A 13,919-nucleotide genomic window follows, 5' to 3' on the forward strand; every position below is an offset into this window, starting at 1 on the left:
TACCAAGCCCCCTGTGAAACAGGCAGCCCTTACCCACAGCATTCATAATGCAGAGGGTAGAACGAACAGAGGGGAGGGAGGAGCTTGTGCTGGATTTTGGATTATCATGGAATAATCTGGTGTGTTCAGAAATGGCCTGAAGGTGGCAATTCTGCCATGGCTAAGAATAACTCTGACAAACTTTGGTTGCTCCACCTTGGAATTTGAAATGCAGGTTTTATTTTTAATTGCCATACAGCAAAACAGAAAGCTCTGAAGAGGTGGCTTTGAACTGTACATGTCCCTATTTACTCCTGTCCCCTGGCATGCTCAGCACATGTGCAATTCTGTGCTAACCTGGATGCTTTCCTCCATTGTGTGGCTGTATTGAGTGCCCAAGCACTTGAGAGCTCACTTGTATAATCGATACACTTACAAAAGGGAACATATAAATAACGGGAAGAATCTGACTTGAACTGACAGTGGGGGGATTGCAGTGAGGGCTAATGCCTTGTCCTTAACTCATGCTACTGCTGGAAAGGAAAAAACACACACATCAGACTGAGTTAAGGACTAACATCAGATTTCTCAGCACTTTCCAAGCAGTGTGGTTCAAGGCAGAAAGCCTCCTAAGAATACCTGCTATGCAAAATCCAGGAGCTTCTTGTGTACCTGTTGTTGGGTTTAGCTGCTGTTTGCTTTGCCTCTCCTTAATTTTAAAAGGGAATTAACATCTCCCCTAGAAGAATCTAATGAGGCAGCTCAGCAGAGACTTACCAACTCGAGGTTTAGCATCAGCAATTATTGTTACCTCTGGCACAGGCAGCTTTGTCCCTTCAGTGCAGTGTGGCAGGATGAACACCGGATACCTGAAACTCCTGGGAGAAGCCTGTGTTTCCTGGGCTAGGCTGCTGTGACGTGGAATGTCACTTTGTCTTGCTGTGAGGCTCTGTGGAGCTGCAGGCACCAAAAAGCAGCTGCAGGGAGGAGCAGGGTGGCACCCAGCTATGGAGGAGATGGGGCAAACCCACCCACCTTCCCTCCCCACAGGCTCCATCCTTGGCTTGCCCATGCTGTCAGAAATCAGCTGTGACTGGTGTGATGAAGTGTCACAATGGCTTAATGGCCATGCAGGACAGGGCAAACTGGTCCAAAAAATATTGCTACCTGGCAAAACCAGGAAGTTTAAGGTTTGATGCTGAAAGCTTTGTCTTGCAAGAGTACAATCTTCTCCTCCTGACACTGCCATCCTCTTCTATCCTGATGCTGACCAGGTGCACTGAAGTGATTCCCTGCCAGAGGATGGAGCACAGGAGACCATGGATCTGCACATTGTACAAAGCATAACACACAGCAAAGCCTTTTCTGCATCTCTTGTGCCACTGAAAGTGAGTTTCTGAGGATCTGGAACAAGAAGTAGAGGGTTTTTTGGGAAAATGCTTGTTTTCCATGTAACGTCCACTCCTGCTTGAGTAGAAGGGAGGATAAAAAGAAAGATCTTTGTTGAGAGCCATAGTAAGGCAAATGAGAGATGAAATATCCATCTGCAGTGGAACGACCATGAGAGTGTTCATGCAGTGTTTCTTTGGGGAGAATGAGAGATTTTGTCTAGCCATAGTCTTGTTTCTCTTAATAAGAGGCTGTTTCAGACCAGAGCAGAGCACTTTCCCTGGCTTTTGTCAGATGAAATTTGGAAGAAAAGGTTAGCAGGTGCTGGCACAGACTCCAGGAGTTCATCCTGGATCCCAGTTCCTCCAGTATACAAGCCCAGGGCCAAAGCTCTCTGGCTCCTTTTGGGGAGCACAGCATGTGTGATGTTCTTCCTTGTCCTTCCTAGTTTTTATCTGGCATAGGAATTCCTTTCTTCTTCATGGATTTTTACTGTTCCTGGAATTAAATAAAAAACCAAACCAAAAAGAAATAAATTAAAACAATTGAAGCTTTGCTATTTTGCAGAGCCATCAGTTCTGATCAGAAACTGAAATCCTGCTTTGTGCTTCTCCAGTGTGGAAATCTGTCAGGTAAATAGAAATCACCTCGTAAAAGCCCTTAAACAGCTCTGGTTTATATTTTAATTGAGGAACAGAACATTTTAAGCACTTTTATTGGGTGGCGCCTGCTGAATGACAGATGTCTGTGGCGGAGTAATGCTGAGCACACTTTCATAAAACAGAGAATTCCTTGCTTAAAACATTTACAATTAAAGGCTTGATTGAATAACAATGAGTTCTGTGCATGGAGCTCATTTCTGCACTTGTTTGTGCACCTGAAGCAGGCTGTGATCATTCTGTAGGTTGGATACGAGGTGCCAGTTGCTTTGTTCAGTGACCAAACAGTGCTCACGGGCACAGCTGGAAATGTGCCTTTGATTTTCCACCAGGATAGAGATAAGGTGCACTGTGCTGCTGTGCTGCCAGACTTGCTAACACCCTTGTTTCAGCTGCTTTGGTTTTTTTTTTTTTTTAAGCTACAGGTTAGTAACTCTCCCAATTTGCCAAGAGCCAGAGATTTTAAAATGAACACTAATCCTTTGCAGCTGAGAAAGTCTTAACTAGCTTCTGCTTTACTTTTCCATCTAGCTCCTGTGACCCCTATTACTGCAATACCCGAGAACATCACCTCTGGTTGTGCACTGAGCCTCACAGTATCTGAAGAAAGTTAACTTGCATTAATATTATTTTCCTCTGTTATAAATGGAGAACTGAGGCACAGCCAGGTCAAGTGACTCACCCCAAGGTGCTCTTTGAAAAGGGGCCTTAATTCTGTACACACGTGCCCAGTCTTTGGATGGTATTTAGAATTTAGTCTTTTGATTGTAGAAATGGCTTCAAGCAAGCCCCAAACACCCAACAGCAAACCAGATGACACAGCACAAACCACAACCTTTTGCTCAAGCCAGCTGTGAGAGACTGAAATGAGAAAGGATTTTGAGTTTCATCCCTGCTGACCTGAGAAAGATTGTGTGTGAACTGGCATCACTGCAGATCTGGGAAGGCACAGAAAATCCTATCGGCGAGAACCTGAACTTCGGAAAAACAGCCTCACTTTTCTCCAAAGAAAAGATGAATCCACAGAGTAGATCTTGCTGCAGCAGAAGGAACATGTGTCATGGGAACAGCAGAGGCAAAATGTGTCATGGGAAAAATCTTGACAGATTCAGCCCAGGACGAGAGTATGCAAATTGAGACCAAATTAAATGCAGTTGAGCGAGATAACACATATCCCAGCAATGAAGAAAACTCACAGCACACTCACAAAAAAGATGGAGTTTAAATCCAAGGGGGGGCCTGAGGATGTCTAAGCAGTCCCCAGTGACTAAATTTTAGCAGGAATATGAAAGTTTCCCCAAAAAGGAGTCAGGAAAGTATCGCAGGAATCAAACAAGGAGTAACTGAAGTGCAAGGGCCCATTACAGAAGTCAGTGGAAGAGGTGTAACCTGCCCTCCAACATAGCAACAAAGCACAGGCACTAAATAATAATGTAGTTTTTCTGCTATTAAAAAGTCATCCTCACTTCTGGGATATTGTATATTTTTTCCTTTTCCTGGCCTGTTCTGCTGAAAGAGGGGTTTTCAAGAGTTGCTGGTTTCCATCTCCAAAGTAGCTCACCTTCAGTTCCAGGGGAAACAAAACTCTCAACCAGCCTCATTTGTAAAATCTTTGAAGATGTGGGAATGTCCTCTGGATGTAAGGAAAGAGAGCGTGATTCACAGCCTAGTACAGATATATAAAGGGGTTCAATATTTAATTAAACATAATCTTCCTTGTGGCATGAGTGACTGAGCTCTTTCAGGAATAAAAATCCTTGGTTTTTATTACACTATTCTCCAATATGTGACAACACAAAACCTTTTGCAGGGCCGTGCTGGCCCAGCACCTGCCTTCCCCAGGGCAGTACTTGCTGCCCAGCTGCTGCCAAGAGAACATTTTGGGAGCTAATAACTTTCTACTTTTACATGAAAAATCCGTCTCTCTGGGATGTCAGATTGCTCTGACATGTCTCCCTGGTGCCTGGAAACTATGGATGCAATCCCCACACCACTGGGGTGAGGAACCCATGGTGCTGCTCAACACCACAGCCTGCCCTGCTCTGCCCTTAGAACCAAACACATTTTTCAGCTACTTAAAACAAAAGTCATGTTTTTTGGTAGTTATTCTCTACAGGGAACAGGTGCCCTGGTCCTGCACCCATGGCTGAGCTCAGCATGAGCAAAGGAGTTGTGCTGGAAGTGTGTGCTGACAGAGGCTCTGAGGATCTGGCTTGCAGACCTGCCTCTGCAAAGGGTCAAGACAATCTCACTTAGGGCACAACTCTGTTAGTTTTGTTCTGGTTTTCTTTATATATATATATAAAGGAAAAGGACAGCATTAGCTCTTTTCTGGAAGTGATATTCTGCTCTGTGTGAGAAATGAGGAAAAAGATGCATTGCATCCTTCCCTTTAAAGGATGCAATGCATCAGGCACAAGCCTAAATAATACCAAGGTCTGCAGCTGCCTGGCCCAATTTTGTTTTTACATATGTAAAATGACTTCTAAAAGCACAGAGTTTTATTTCACCAACTTCTGCTTTGCAGTGTTAACCATTCATAGCTGCCACCTACTCAACAATAATAATGAAAAGAAATAATCCTTTTAGTAGAGAAAAGGTAATTACTAAGCAGAATGTATACTGCTCCGAAAAACTACTGGGGTTTTCTAATGATAAATCCAGTCCCCACATGCCCCTGATTCAGTGGGATGTGCTCTTTCAGCCTTGACAGTGGGCTAGGAGGTATCCTTTGCATCCTGACACAATGGCCTTGGCTGGAGCATTAGCATTCCTGGGAAGTGCCCTGCTGAGTACGATGAGGGTTTTCAAGAAGAGGCAGCCAGGGCTGGAGACAAAGCACAGCAGTGTCGAAGTGAATCTTCCCAGGGATGCTGGGATGTGAAGCACTCCTGGGTTTCTTTGACAACGACAACACGAGTCCTTGTGCTGTATTCCCCAGGCTTTCTCCGAGACGTCTACCAGCTACACCCTTCCTCCCCGCCTGCAATTAGCACTTACAGTGTTGCAAAGGGAGATGAGATTCGCTCTCGCTGTCCTCCTTCAGAACTCGCTCACACCTTCCCCACTGGGTGGGAACATGTGCTGTGGGTTAGGAAATATTCTCGTAGTGAAATTACATTTGCAGCAATCCTACCCCCCGCCTACTGTTTGCTTCTGACTATCAGACTCTGCTTCTCATCGTGGTGAACAAGCATGTGAACACAAGAGCTCAGACACAGCACTTGGTTCAGCAAAGCCTCAAATCTCCGTGACTCTCTTCATTCCCCCCGGAATTGTGTATGCACAAATTGGGCCCAGTTTGTTTCATCCAGGGTAACTGGATCTGGGTAAGTAAGTGCCCCCAGTTTTGGAAGAGTGGGGTGAGGAGAGAAGTGGGAGTGTATGACCGTTGACCTTAATTAGAGGAGATAAAAATGTTGAAACATGATTCCTAAGAAAACCAAGGAAGGCCTCTATTGTCGAGTGTTTCCACATGGATGCCACTGAGAAGAGGTCAAGTGCTTTCTATATACTTTAAGTAAACAGCAGATTGTGAGTTCACAGTCTGGACTGGATTTGAGCAGCCTCTGTGTTCTGCAAGATCATAATTGAGTCCTATGTACTTAAAATTTGATATCCACTGACATTATTACTTGACAGTGCCAGGAAATACAGCAGCGATTAAGAGTTATAAAGTTTGCAAGTAAAACTGCCCCATGTCACAGATGGCTCACCCCATGCTAGAATTATCTTGGGCTCCTGCTCTGAAGGAGCAGCAAGAAGGGACTTCTGTAAAAAAGAGTCTGTGCTGTTGGCTTTCTGTGATAATGACATGCCTCCTCACATCATCATTGTCACATAAAAAATGCACAAAGCCTGCAAAATTAAATCTGCTAAATGAGCAATGGGTTATATGTCAGGAACAGAGTGCTCTGAATCAGGCAGTTTATTTACATGCTACTGGGAAGCACATCAAGCCAAGTTAAAATGTTATGCATAAAATTCTTCTGTTCATCTTTGCAGCTATCCAGACTGAAGGTTAAGAAGACTGAATGTGGTGGGTTTGTCCCAAAGCGAGCTCTATTTCCTTACCTGGAGGTGGGATGACACCGAAATCAGAAATGACAGCTGTATTTCATATCTGCAGGTTCAGCTCTACCGACGCTGCCAGCAGTTTTACCAGGATTACCAGGTAGCAGCAGCTTTCATCTCAGGTGCTCAGCTTCTCTTCCATACCCTGGAGACTCCTTGCCCTTACTAAAGGTCTTGTTTACAGACAGGGAAACTGAGTCAAGGAGCATTGATCCAAGTCCCCAGAAATCAGTGGCAGACCATCCAGAGCCCCAGCACATCTAATAACTTCTCCAGCTATTACAAGCAGGAAGTAAGGGCAGGAGTGCTCTTACGGGCATAATTGAAAACAGATGAATCACTGGAAATCTTCCTGTCCATTCAGTGGGCTTCACATGATGATTTCTGATAGTTGGGACCCAAATTATTTAGGCTGCATTGCTGGGAGGAGGAAATGAGGCAGGTAACCTGGGAAGCTCAGTTCTGAAGAGTCCTTTTGGAAGTGAAGCTGTAAAGCTTTATATACACCTTAAGCAAAAAGTCTTTTTTCTCCCTGTCTGCATTTGCCTGTGAAAAGGAAGAAGAAAGGGCAGCCTATTTGTGGGTGTTTTCTTGCTGCAACTCTGAATTGGAAATACCTCTCCTTGATTAAAGTGGGAAATGCAATTGCACAAGTCATTAATTATTACTGATAAACCTAAGTAAGTGACGGAGCCAAATAAAAATCTCCTGCCACTACGATGGGATTCTGGAAAAAAAGACAGACCTGGGTGCCTGCAGCCTATTGGCATTTACTTTTTTTGGTGAAAGACGTGCCTGAGTTGCTGGGTCTCCAAGCCCTGCGTGTCCTCGGAGCACACGATGTCTATAGGTACAGATCCAGAGACCTGAACTTTAGCGACACAGACGGCAAAAAGCAGCAGCTCGCAGTGCCTGCGACATGTGACCAGTCCCAATTATGGCTCCTTCCACATGACATCAGTATGCAGTGGACGAGCTCACTTTTTTTCGCCAGAGGCAAATGAATACATTTTCCAGCAGCGAGGCGTGGGGCAGGCGGATGCGTAACTCTGGGGTGATTTGGATTCCACGCTTGCGTGGGGGTGTGAGCCAACCTCAGAAGTCATTTTCACTGATGCTGACACATAAGGCTTCCCTCAGAGACCTGTCTATCAAACTGCAACATGCTATGCAGAAAAATTAGATTACTCATGCTACAATAAAGAAAGAGAAGATGACAATGATGAAAAAAAACAAAAAAGGACTTCAAAATAGAGCAGCTGTTTATTAAATGAATAAAAATCCTCACAACGGGAAAAGACTTTTTAAAAATTTATTTTACCTCTTGCAACCCATTTCAAGGAGAGCTAGTTGGAAAGACCCTATTAATTCAGATGGTGCCTCTGGAAAAACCACGACTTTATCATGATTGTCACATTACTGTACTTGTGAAATATCATCTTAAATAGTCATTATGATTTTGCTTCTGATTTTGCTGCAGTCAGCAGTAGGATTTCCTTTGGCTTTGGTAAAAGCAGGATCAGCCCCCTCTGCTCTCTCGCTCTCTCTCTTGCTCTCTCTCTCTCTCTCTGAATTGCAAATGGGTTGTTCACGTGTCAGCTCAGTAACCAGGCAAAGTTCACTGTGCTCAGTTCAAAGCAGCAAGATGAAGCTCAGGGCATTTCCTTCACAGTATTTGCAGAGTTCCTCAGGTCTACAAATGTGTTAAAGTGGTTTAATACAAAATCCGTAAAACAAACGTTATGCAGCTATGTTTAACCCTTGTCCAATAAAATCCATTTTTTTTTTTGGAAAAAAATACAAAGTAGTAAAACATACTTAGTAAAGAAAAGAAAAGGCTATGTGAAGCTTAGTAAAATCTTATAAATCAGGATGCTGGAAAGCTTCAAGAAGGGTGATTTAAAAGAAATCTGCAGAAGAACACACAGAGACAGACACACAATCCATAGCTGGAAATGGATCTGGACCAGTGCCGAGGTTAGAACATCCCAGACAGCAGTGCAGGACTGGTTTAACAATATCAGATAATGGAAAAATTTGGCCAAATGTGGATTTTTCTTCTCTAGTAATAACAAACCTGTTCTGGGGCTTCTGCAGTATTTGCTCCTTGAGTTATTCCTCAAGAATTCTCTTTGGAAAAGCTAATTGAGAGTTTTAACTCCACTTGCCCTGAATCATGTTATGACTGCACTTCCTGCAGCTGTAAATTCTGTTTTACCTATTGTTACCCTTTTTTAAGGAGCCAGTTGTATGTTGGCTTGACTTTTGGAGTAGCTCCAGCCATGGGGTTTACTTTCTTGTCTTCAGTGTCTCTTCCGAATATTTCTTCCCAGAGATGAGTTTTGGTTCCCATCCAAGCCCAAAGAGGAGAACCATAGGCTCTCCTGTGGCTCTGCCTCTTGCATGGCCTCACTGGAGCTCGTGACCTGTGGACCAGAGCAAAGAAGAGATGCAGGGTTGCCTTTTCCTGCTCCTTTTTCAACAGTGCGAACTGATGAGCAGATCAACCCCGCTCCACCCTTCACCCTGCTGAGGAGTTTTTTGGGGCTTTGGCTTCTTGATATAGACAGGCGATTTCAACATGACCACACAGAGGGAAGCACGTGGAATTATAGGCCTCTTTAAAATTGTCAGGAGCAAATATGATCAGATCTGGTTCTTGATCTCATTACTGTCTAAAAGATTTGGCTGGCATTTTTAAATGCCATGATTTATGTTCTTCACCTTAACACAGCCCTCGGTGGTGTAAACTGAGTAACTCTATTATTCTCCAGGGCAACTCTACAGAATCTGATTGGAGAATTTTCACAACACTGTGTCTATAAGAAAATATTAACATGGATTAAGACAAGTTGATAGATTTTAAACCAGGCAATTCAATGAGAACCAGCAAGAATAAATCAAATAACTTTGCCTAACTACAGAAAGTATTTGCAAAGCCCTGTAAGGTTTCCATTTCCAAAAGCCACCTGCCATCTCAAATGCCCCTAATCAGTCACAGATGCTGGATACCAACCTGCTAACCCTATGGCTCTGAGAGAAAATATTGCACTTTGTAAACTCATTCTTGGGTATTTCCTTAATTTTTCTTAAACTAAACTTTCATCCCTTATTTTCCACTTAAATGTAATGAGTTAAATCAACTCTGACATTTTGCCCTGCTTACCCTTACAGTTCTGTTTAGCTGCTTTCCTACCTACTTCTTGAAAAACCTGAAGACCTCAGGTTTGGTGTTTTTTAGATTTTTTTTCTTAATCATTATAGTATTTTTTTCTCACTCAGCATCTCATGGTCACCCTCCTGGTGTTGAGCAATCCTATTAAACACAGAATTATGACTGTTTCTCTAATCCACTGCCAATGAAAAAATTGATGTTTTTCTGTTCTTCTGGTTATCCCCATGATGAAGATGTACCAAACACTGAGCTTTCGTGAAGTACTGTGGAAACATTTTTTAACCTGAAAAATAATTATAAAAAAACCCCAAAACACATGACCAAAAAAGTCTACTCCTGAAGAAATAAGAAACATTTTAGAGGCTTCATCTAGCACCCAATGGAATCAAAGTAAAGAATTTCATAGATCAGGGAATGTACCAAAACAGGCCCTGGTGCCAAATACCATTAGAGGCCATTCAGCTGTACTGGGGGATGGATGGCTTGGCTCTGGAAGGAGCCATTATTCCGTTTGAGCTTGTGAGGACAGGCTGGGAGTAGGAGTTGTAATGGAGGTAGGAAGCAGACTGGATTTTATTAGTCTTCCATCATCTTTAAGAGACCCCTAAGCAGATCAGGTTTCAGCCTCTCCCTCCACTCCTGTGTCAGCCGTTGGTTCTGTTTTTGCTGGAGGATAAGTTTCATTATATTAATAAGCAGCACAAGTGGTTCCAATTGTGAAAGAACCACTCTGAGCTGTCAGAAATGATCAGAGGAGAAGTTTCAGCCTTTCCATGATCACAGCCTCTTCTTCTGGTGCCTCAACTCAGCACTTTCCCAGTGCACTTCACATTTTTTGCAGCCACGACAACAATAAAAGGTACCTCTACATTTCAGCTAAGGGAGCTTATTTTAGGGAATTTTATTCCCTGATCATGGTAGTACATCAGTGCTCAGCAACCAGATGCTAATGGGAATAATTGGGCTAACATCCAATCTACTGGCTGGGAGACTAGATCTAGACATGCACTTAAATGAAACTATGCATCTTCAGTCTCTTACTGCAGTTGGATTCCAAGCACAAACATCTTTAATCATGCCACTAAGCCAGTAAGTTTGCATTTCTTATTACTCATGAAGAGACAGTGAGAAAAACTCACAGCAAAACACTCCAAAGGCTGGGACAGTTGGATCCCTATTTGAGAGTGATCCATTAATGCTCACTGGCAGTAACACTCAGAATTTGTCTCACTCACATCATCCACTTGAAGGAAAGGGTTTTAGGTAGACAGTGTAATTAAGAATCCTTACAAGGGTGGAAATATTACTAGATTAATTGTGCAGATAGAAAAATGAGGCACAGAAAGTTTTAAATACATCTGAGTTCAACAAGCAAGCCAGTCAAGAGGAGAAGGGTCTGACGCACAACGCTGTACTCCAACTACCAGCAGAAAGCAGGAAGACAGGAGCACATCAGTCCTGATGCTGTGCCCACTGAAGCTGCTGGGATTTGTGCAGGAGCACGTCTCCACCAGCACCCACCCCCCAGGATGCAGGACTGAGGTTTGGGTTCATGGATTTACCACCCAAGGACTGAGAACCACACTTCCTCCTGACAGGTTCCCACATCACCCTGAGAGGAACTGAGAGAAGTTTAGTTTTCAAATTAGACTCACCCAGGACTAGTCACTGAAATCTCATCTGTATTATGGAACTAAAAAAAAGAGAGGAGAAATGTAAAAGGAAATCTTTGTAGCCAGGACTACCTGACTCTCCCACAGTAGGAGACGCAGGAATACTGTTTCATGTCATGGAGATGTAGTTAAAATGCAGACGGCATATCCTTGTTCTCAGAATCTGAGAGGTGTGGTTTGTGCATGTGGACAAGCCATCGTGCCTCCCTTTGATCTATCACTTGATGTAGAGGAAGGCTTTTATGTGTTAGTCCCATATAATGGATAATTTAGTCTGAAACCATTATGAAAAGTATTACATTTTGGGTACATATGCTTCAATTATTCTTGAAAGTACACAGGAATATTTTACGACATGCACACAGATTTCAAGCAAAAAAAAAAAAAAGAAAATAAACCCAGAATTTTTGTTTACCATCTAAACAAATTTGTTCTTCTGAGGCAAGTCTGCATGCATTTTAAAAAATTCTGCCATTTTATGATTTTTTTAAGGTAGGTTGTAAACAGTATGTTTGGATATAATACGGAAAGTAAATTACCAGTGGTCAAAGAATCATAGAATGTTTTGGATTGGAAGGAACCCAAAGATCGTGTATTTCCAACCCCCTGCCCTGGGCAGGAACACCTTCCAGGTTGCTATCCCAGGGTGCTCCAAGTCCCATCCAACCTGCCATGAACATTTCCAGGGATGGAGGAGCCACGGCTTCTCTGGGCAACCTGTGCCAGGGCCTCACCACCCTCCCGGGGAATAATTTTGTCCTAATAGCCAATCTAACCCTGTCTCTGGCTAAAGTCTCTAATCTATCCCCCTTTTACAAATAGAATGAGCCAGAGGAAGATCTGACAGAGTTACCCATAAATCCATGGACAGCTGATACGACATGAGACACTGTGACAGTGGTCAGGGCTGGAGTATCCCCTTTTACCACAGGAATAGTCTGTACTATCCAGGGCATTTTAAAAAGGATTTTTGAAAAAGGATGGTCTTCTTATTTGTTTTCTTCTCCAGACATGCTTACAATGACAGAGCCTGGAGATGGCAGGAGCTGGATACCAGCCAGAGGTGAATGCTGACAGCAGTGTCACTGATGGCCTTCTGCAGGTGCCCTTGTGCCTGTTTCCCTATTTTTGCATGAAGCATCCTCATATAAGGTATTTGTTTTGCAATCAGGAAAATTATCTTAGCTTGTAATTGGATTCCTTCTATTTTCTTCTAGTGAATAAAATGATGGCTGTGGTCCTCACAGATGAGCAGTGCCCTGACCCAGCCTGTCCCCAGCCCCTCTGCCAAACTTACCTCGGATGAAAGGCGTGTAATGACAGGCACAGAGTGGAATGACAGGCACAGAGTGCCAGAGCTGGCACAGAGGCTTCTTCTGCAGGCATCTTGCTGGTTGTTTTAAGGTCTTCTGCCTCTAAGTGGCACCCCGCTGGGTGATTGAACACTTGCTAGAATCTGTTCTACCTTTTATTGTAATGATTTCTTGCAGAGCTCTGACTTTCCAAACTCTGAACTTTCAAGAGTACTGCCTGGATGTCAGAGCCCTTTCGTCAGAAAGACCAGAGCCTTCTGGAGTGATGGGCCCAGTACTACAAAATCCTTTTGGAAAGTCACAGCTCTTAACCCTTCACTGGGAAAGACTGAACTTGAGTTTTTAGAGAAGGCTGTCACATCTCTGGGATTTGTAATGACAGGGATTCAAAACACAACTGGGCAGAGCATCCACTGGTGTGTACTGCCAAAGGGTTGCACTGAACTGTACCCATCCATGATCTGGCTTATGGCTTTGTATTTGCTTAAAATAATTAGGCCCAGACTGTCTCATAAGCAACTTCTGCTCAGAAAGCAGGAAACAATTTGGGAGGGGGAGAGAGGGTGTCCCAGAATGGAGGGGTCCAACCTACACACACACACACTTAGTCTGGAGTCCTGAAACTGCTAAAGCAAACTGCACTCCTCAAAACAGCCATCCAGCACAAGAGCCATTGTGCTTTTTAAACCACAAGAAAGAAATCTCTTCTCAGTGTCATAGTGGGCTCATAATGCTAAAATACTCAGATGTTCAGCCATCTACCATGAAATCTGCCTTTGCGTACTACGTTATGATCCACATGTTTTGCACAGTTCGAGGCTCTTTGCCCTCCTTTAAAATGCAGTGATGTTGTCCTGTCCCTACATTATAAAACAAAATCCACAGCCTAAATGCTACAGCTCACAGCAACAACAATGAAGCTACACAGCCCCAGAAAATCATTGACACTTTAAGAGGACTAGAAAAAAGTACACCAAGAGGAAAGTTTCTCTGTATTTGAGGGAAGGTTGTCAGGATAGTAATATAGTACAGTGAGTAGTGAAGACTGGGAGATTTATGTGCCAATTCTGTGTATGATTTATTTAGATGAATTGCTCTGTATCAATATGTAAAAATCCAATAAATATAACTCCCTATACAAAGGGTTGCGCCAATCCCAATGTTACAGTGGAGAGTTTTGGCAGAAAGTCAGGATGTGCATTAAAAACACACTTTTTGAGAAGTCTAATAAATAAAAGCTCTGAAATACAGTTTCCCACTGAGAAAGGCATTTTAAATCATTTTGATAAAGAACCTAAATTAGGCCTTAAAAGGAGGGGGAAGCTAGGTCCCCGTAACTAATTATTTATAGCTATTTTGAATATAAGAGTCCAAGAAAGCTGGTCTCCATCTCCCATTTTCTACCACAGTAAGTGGGAAAGAAAAAGCCATTCTCCTCTCCTCCCCAACCAAATTAAAAGTGTTAGAAGGGGGAGGAGTAAAACAGAATTAAAATAGGGAACAGGCACCTGAACAAGGAAGTTTCACATTTTGTGCCAAAATAAAAGATATGGGCAAGGGATGGGTCTTCAGTTCTCCTCTGCCTTATTTGGGGGAACTGGGCTGGAGTTAATTCACTCCAACATCCCAAAGAGGGAATATACTATACTTGTTAAAC

The 13,919-nt window shown here is 43.2% G+C and overlaps 1 long non-coding RNA gene across 1 annotated transcript in view; it reads left to right on the forward strand.

Annotated features, from left to right (window-relative positions):
• The first annotated feature begins 2,562 nt into the window (after positions 1 to 2,562).
• The window catches only part of LOC108447282, an 18,482-nt gene continuing 7,125 nt past the window's right edge, over positions 2,563 to 13,919 (forward strand). Inside the window, exons 1-2 of the long non-coding RNA XR_001862758.1 lie at positions 2,563 to 5,356; positions 6,033 to 6,201. This is a non-coding gene — a long non-coding RNA (uncharacterized LOC108447282). The remainder of the gene's footprint in view (positions 5,357 to 6,032; positions 6,202 to 13,919) is intronic.

This window comes from Corvus brachyrhynchos, unplaced genomic scaffold, assembly GCF_000691975.1.
Source record: "Corvus brachyrhynchos isolate BGI_N302 unplaced genomic scaffold, ASM69197v1 scaffold200, whole genome shotgun sequence".
NCBI lineage: Eukaryota > Metazoa > Chordata > Aves > Passeriformes > Corvidae > Corvus > Corvus brachyrhynchos.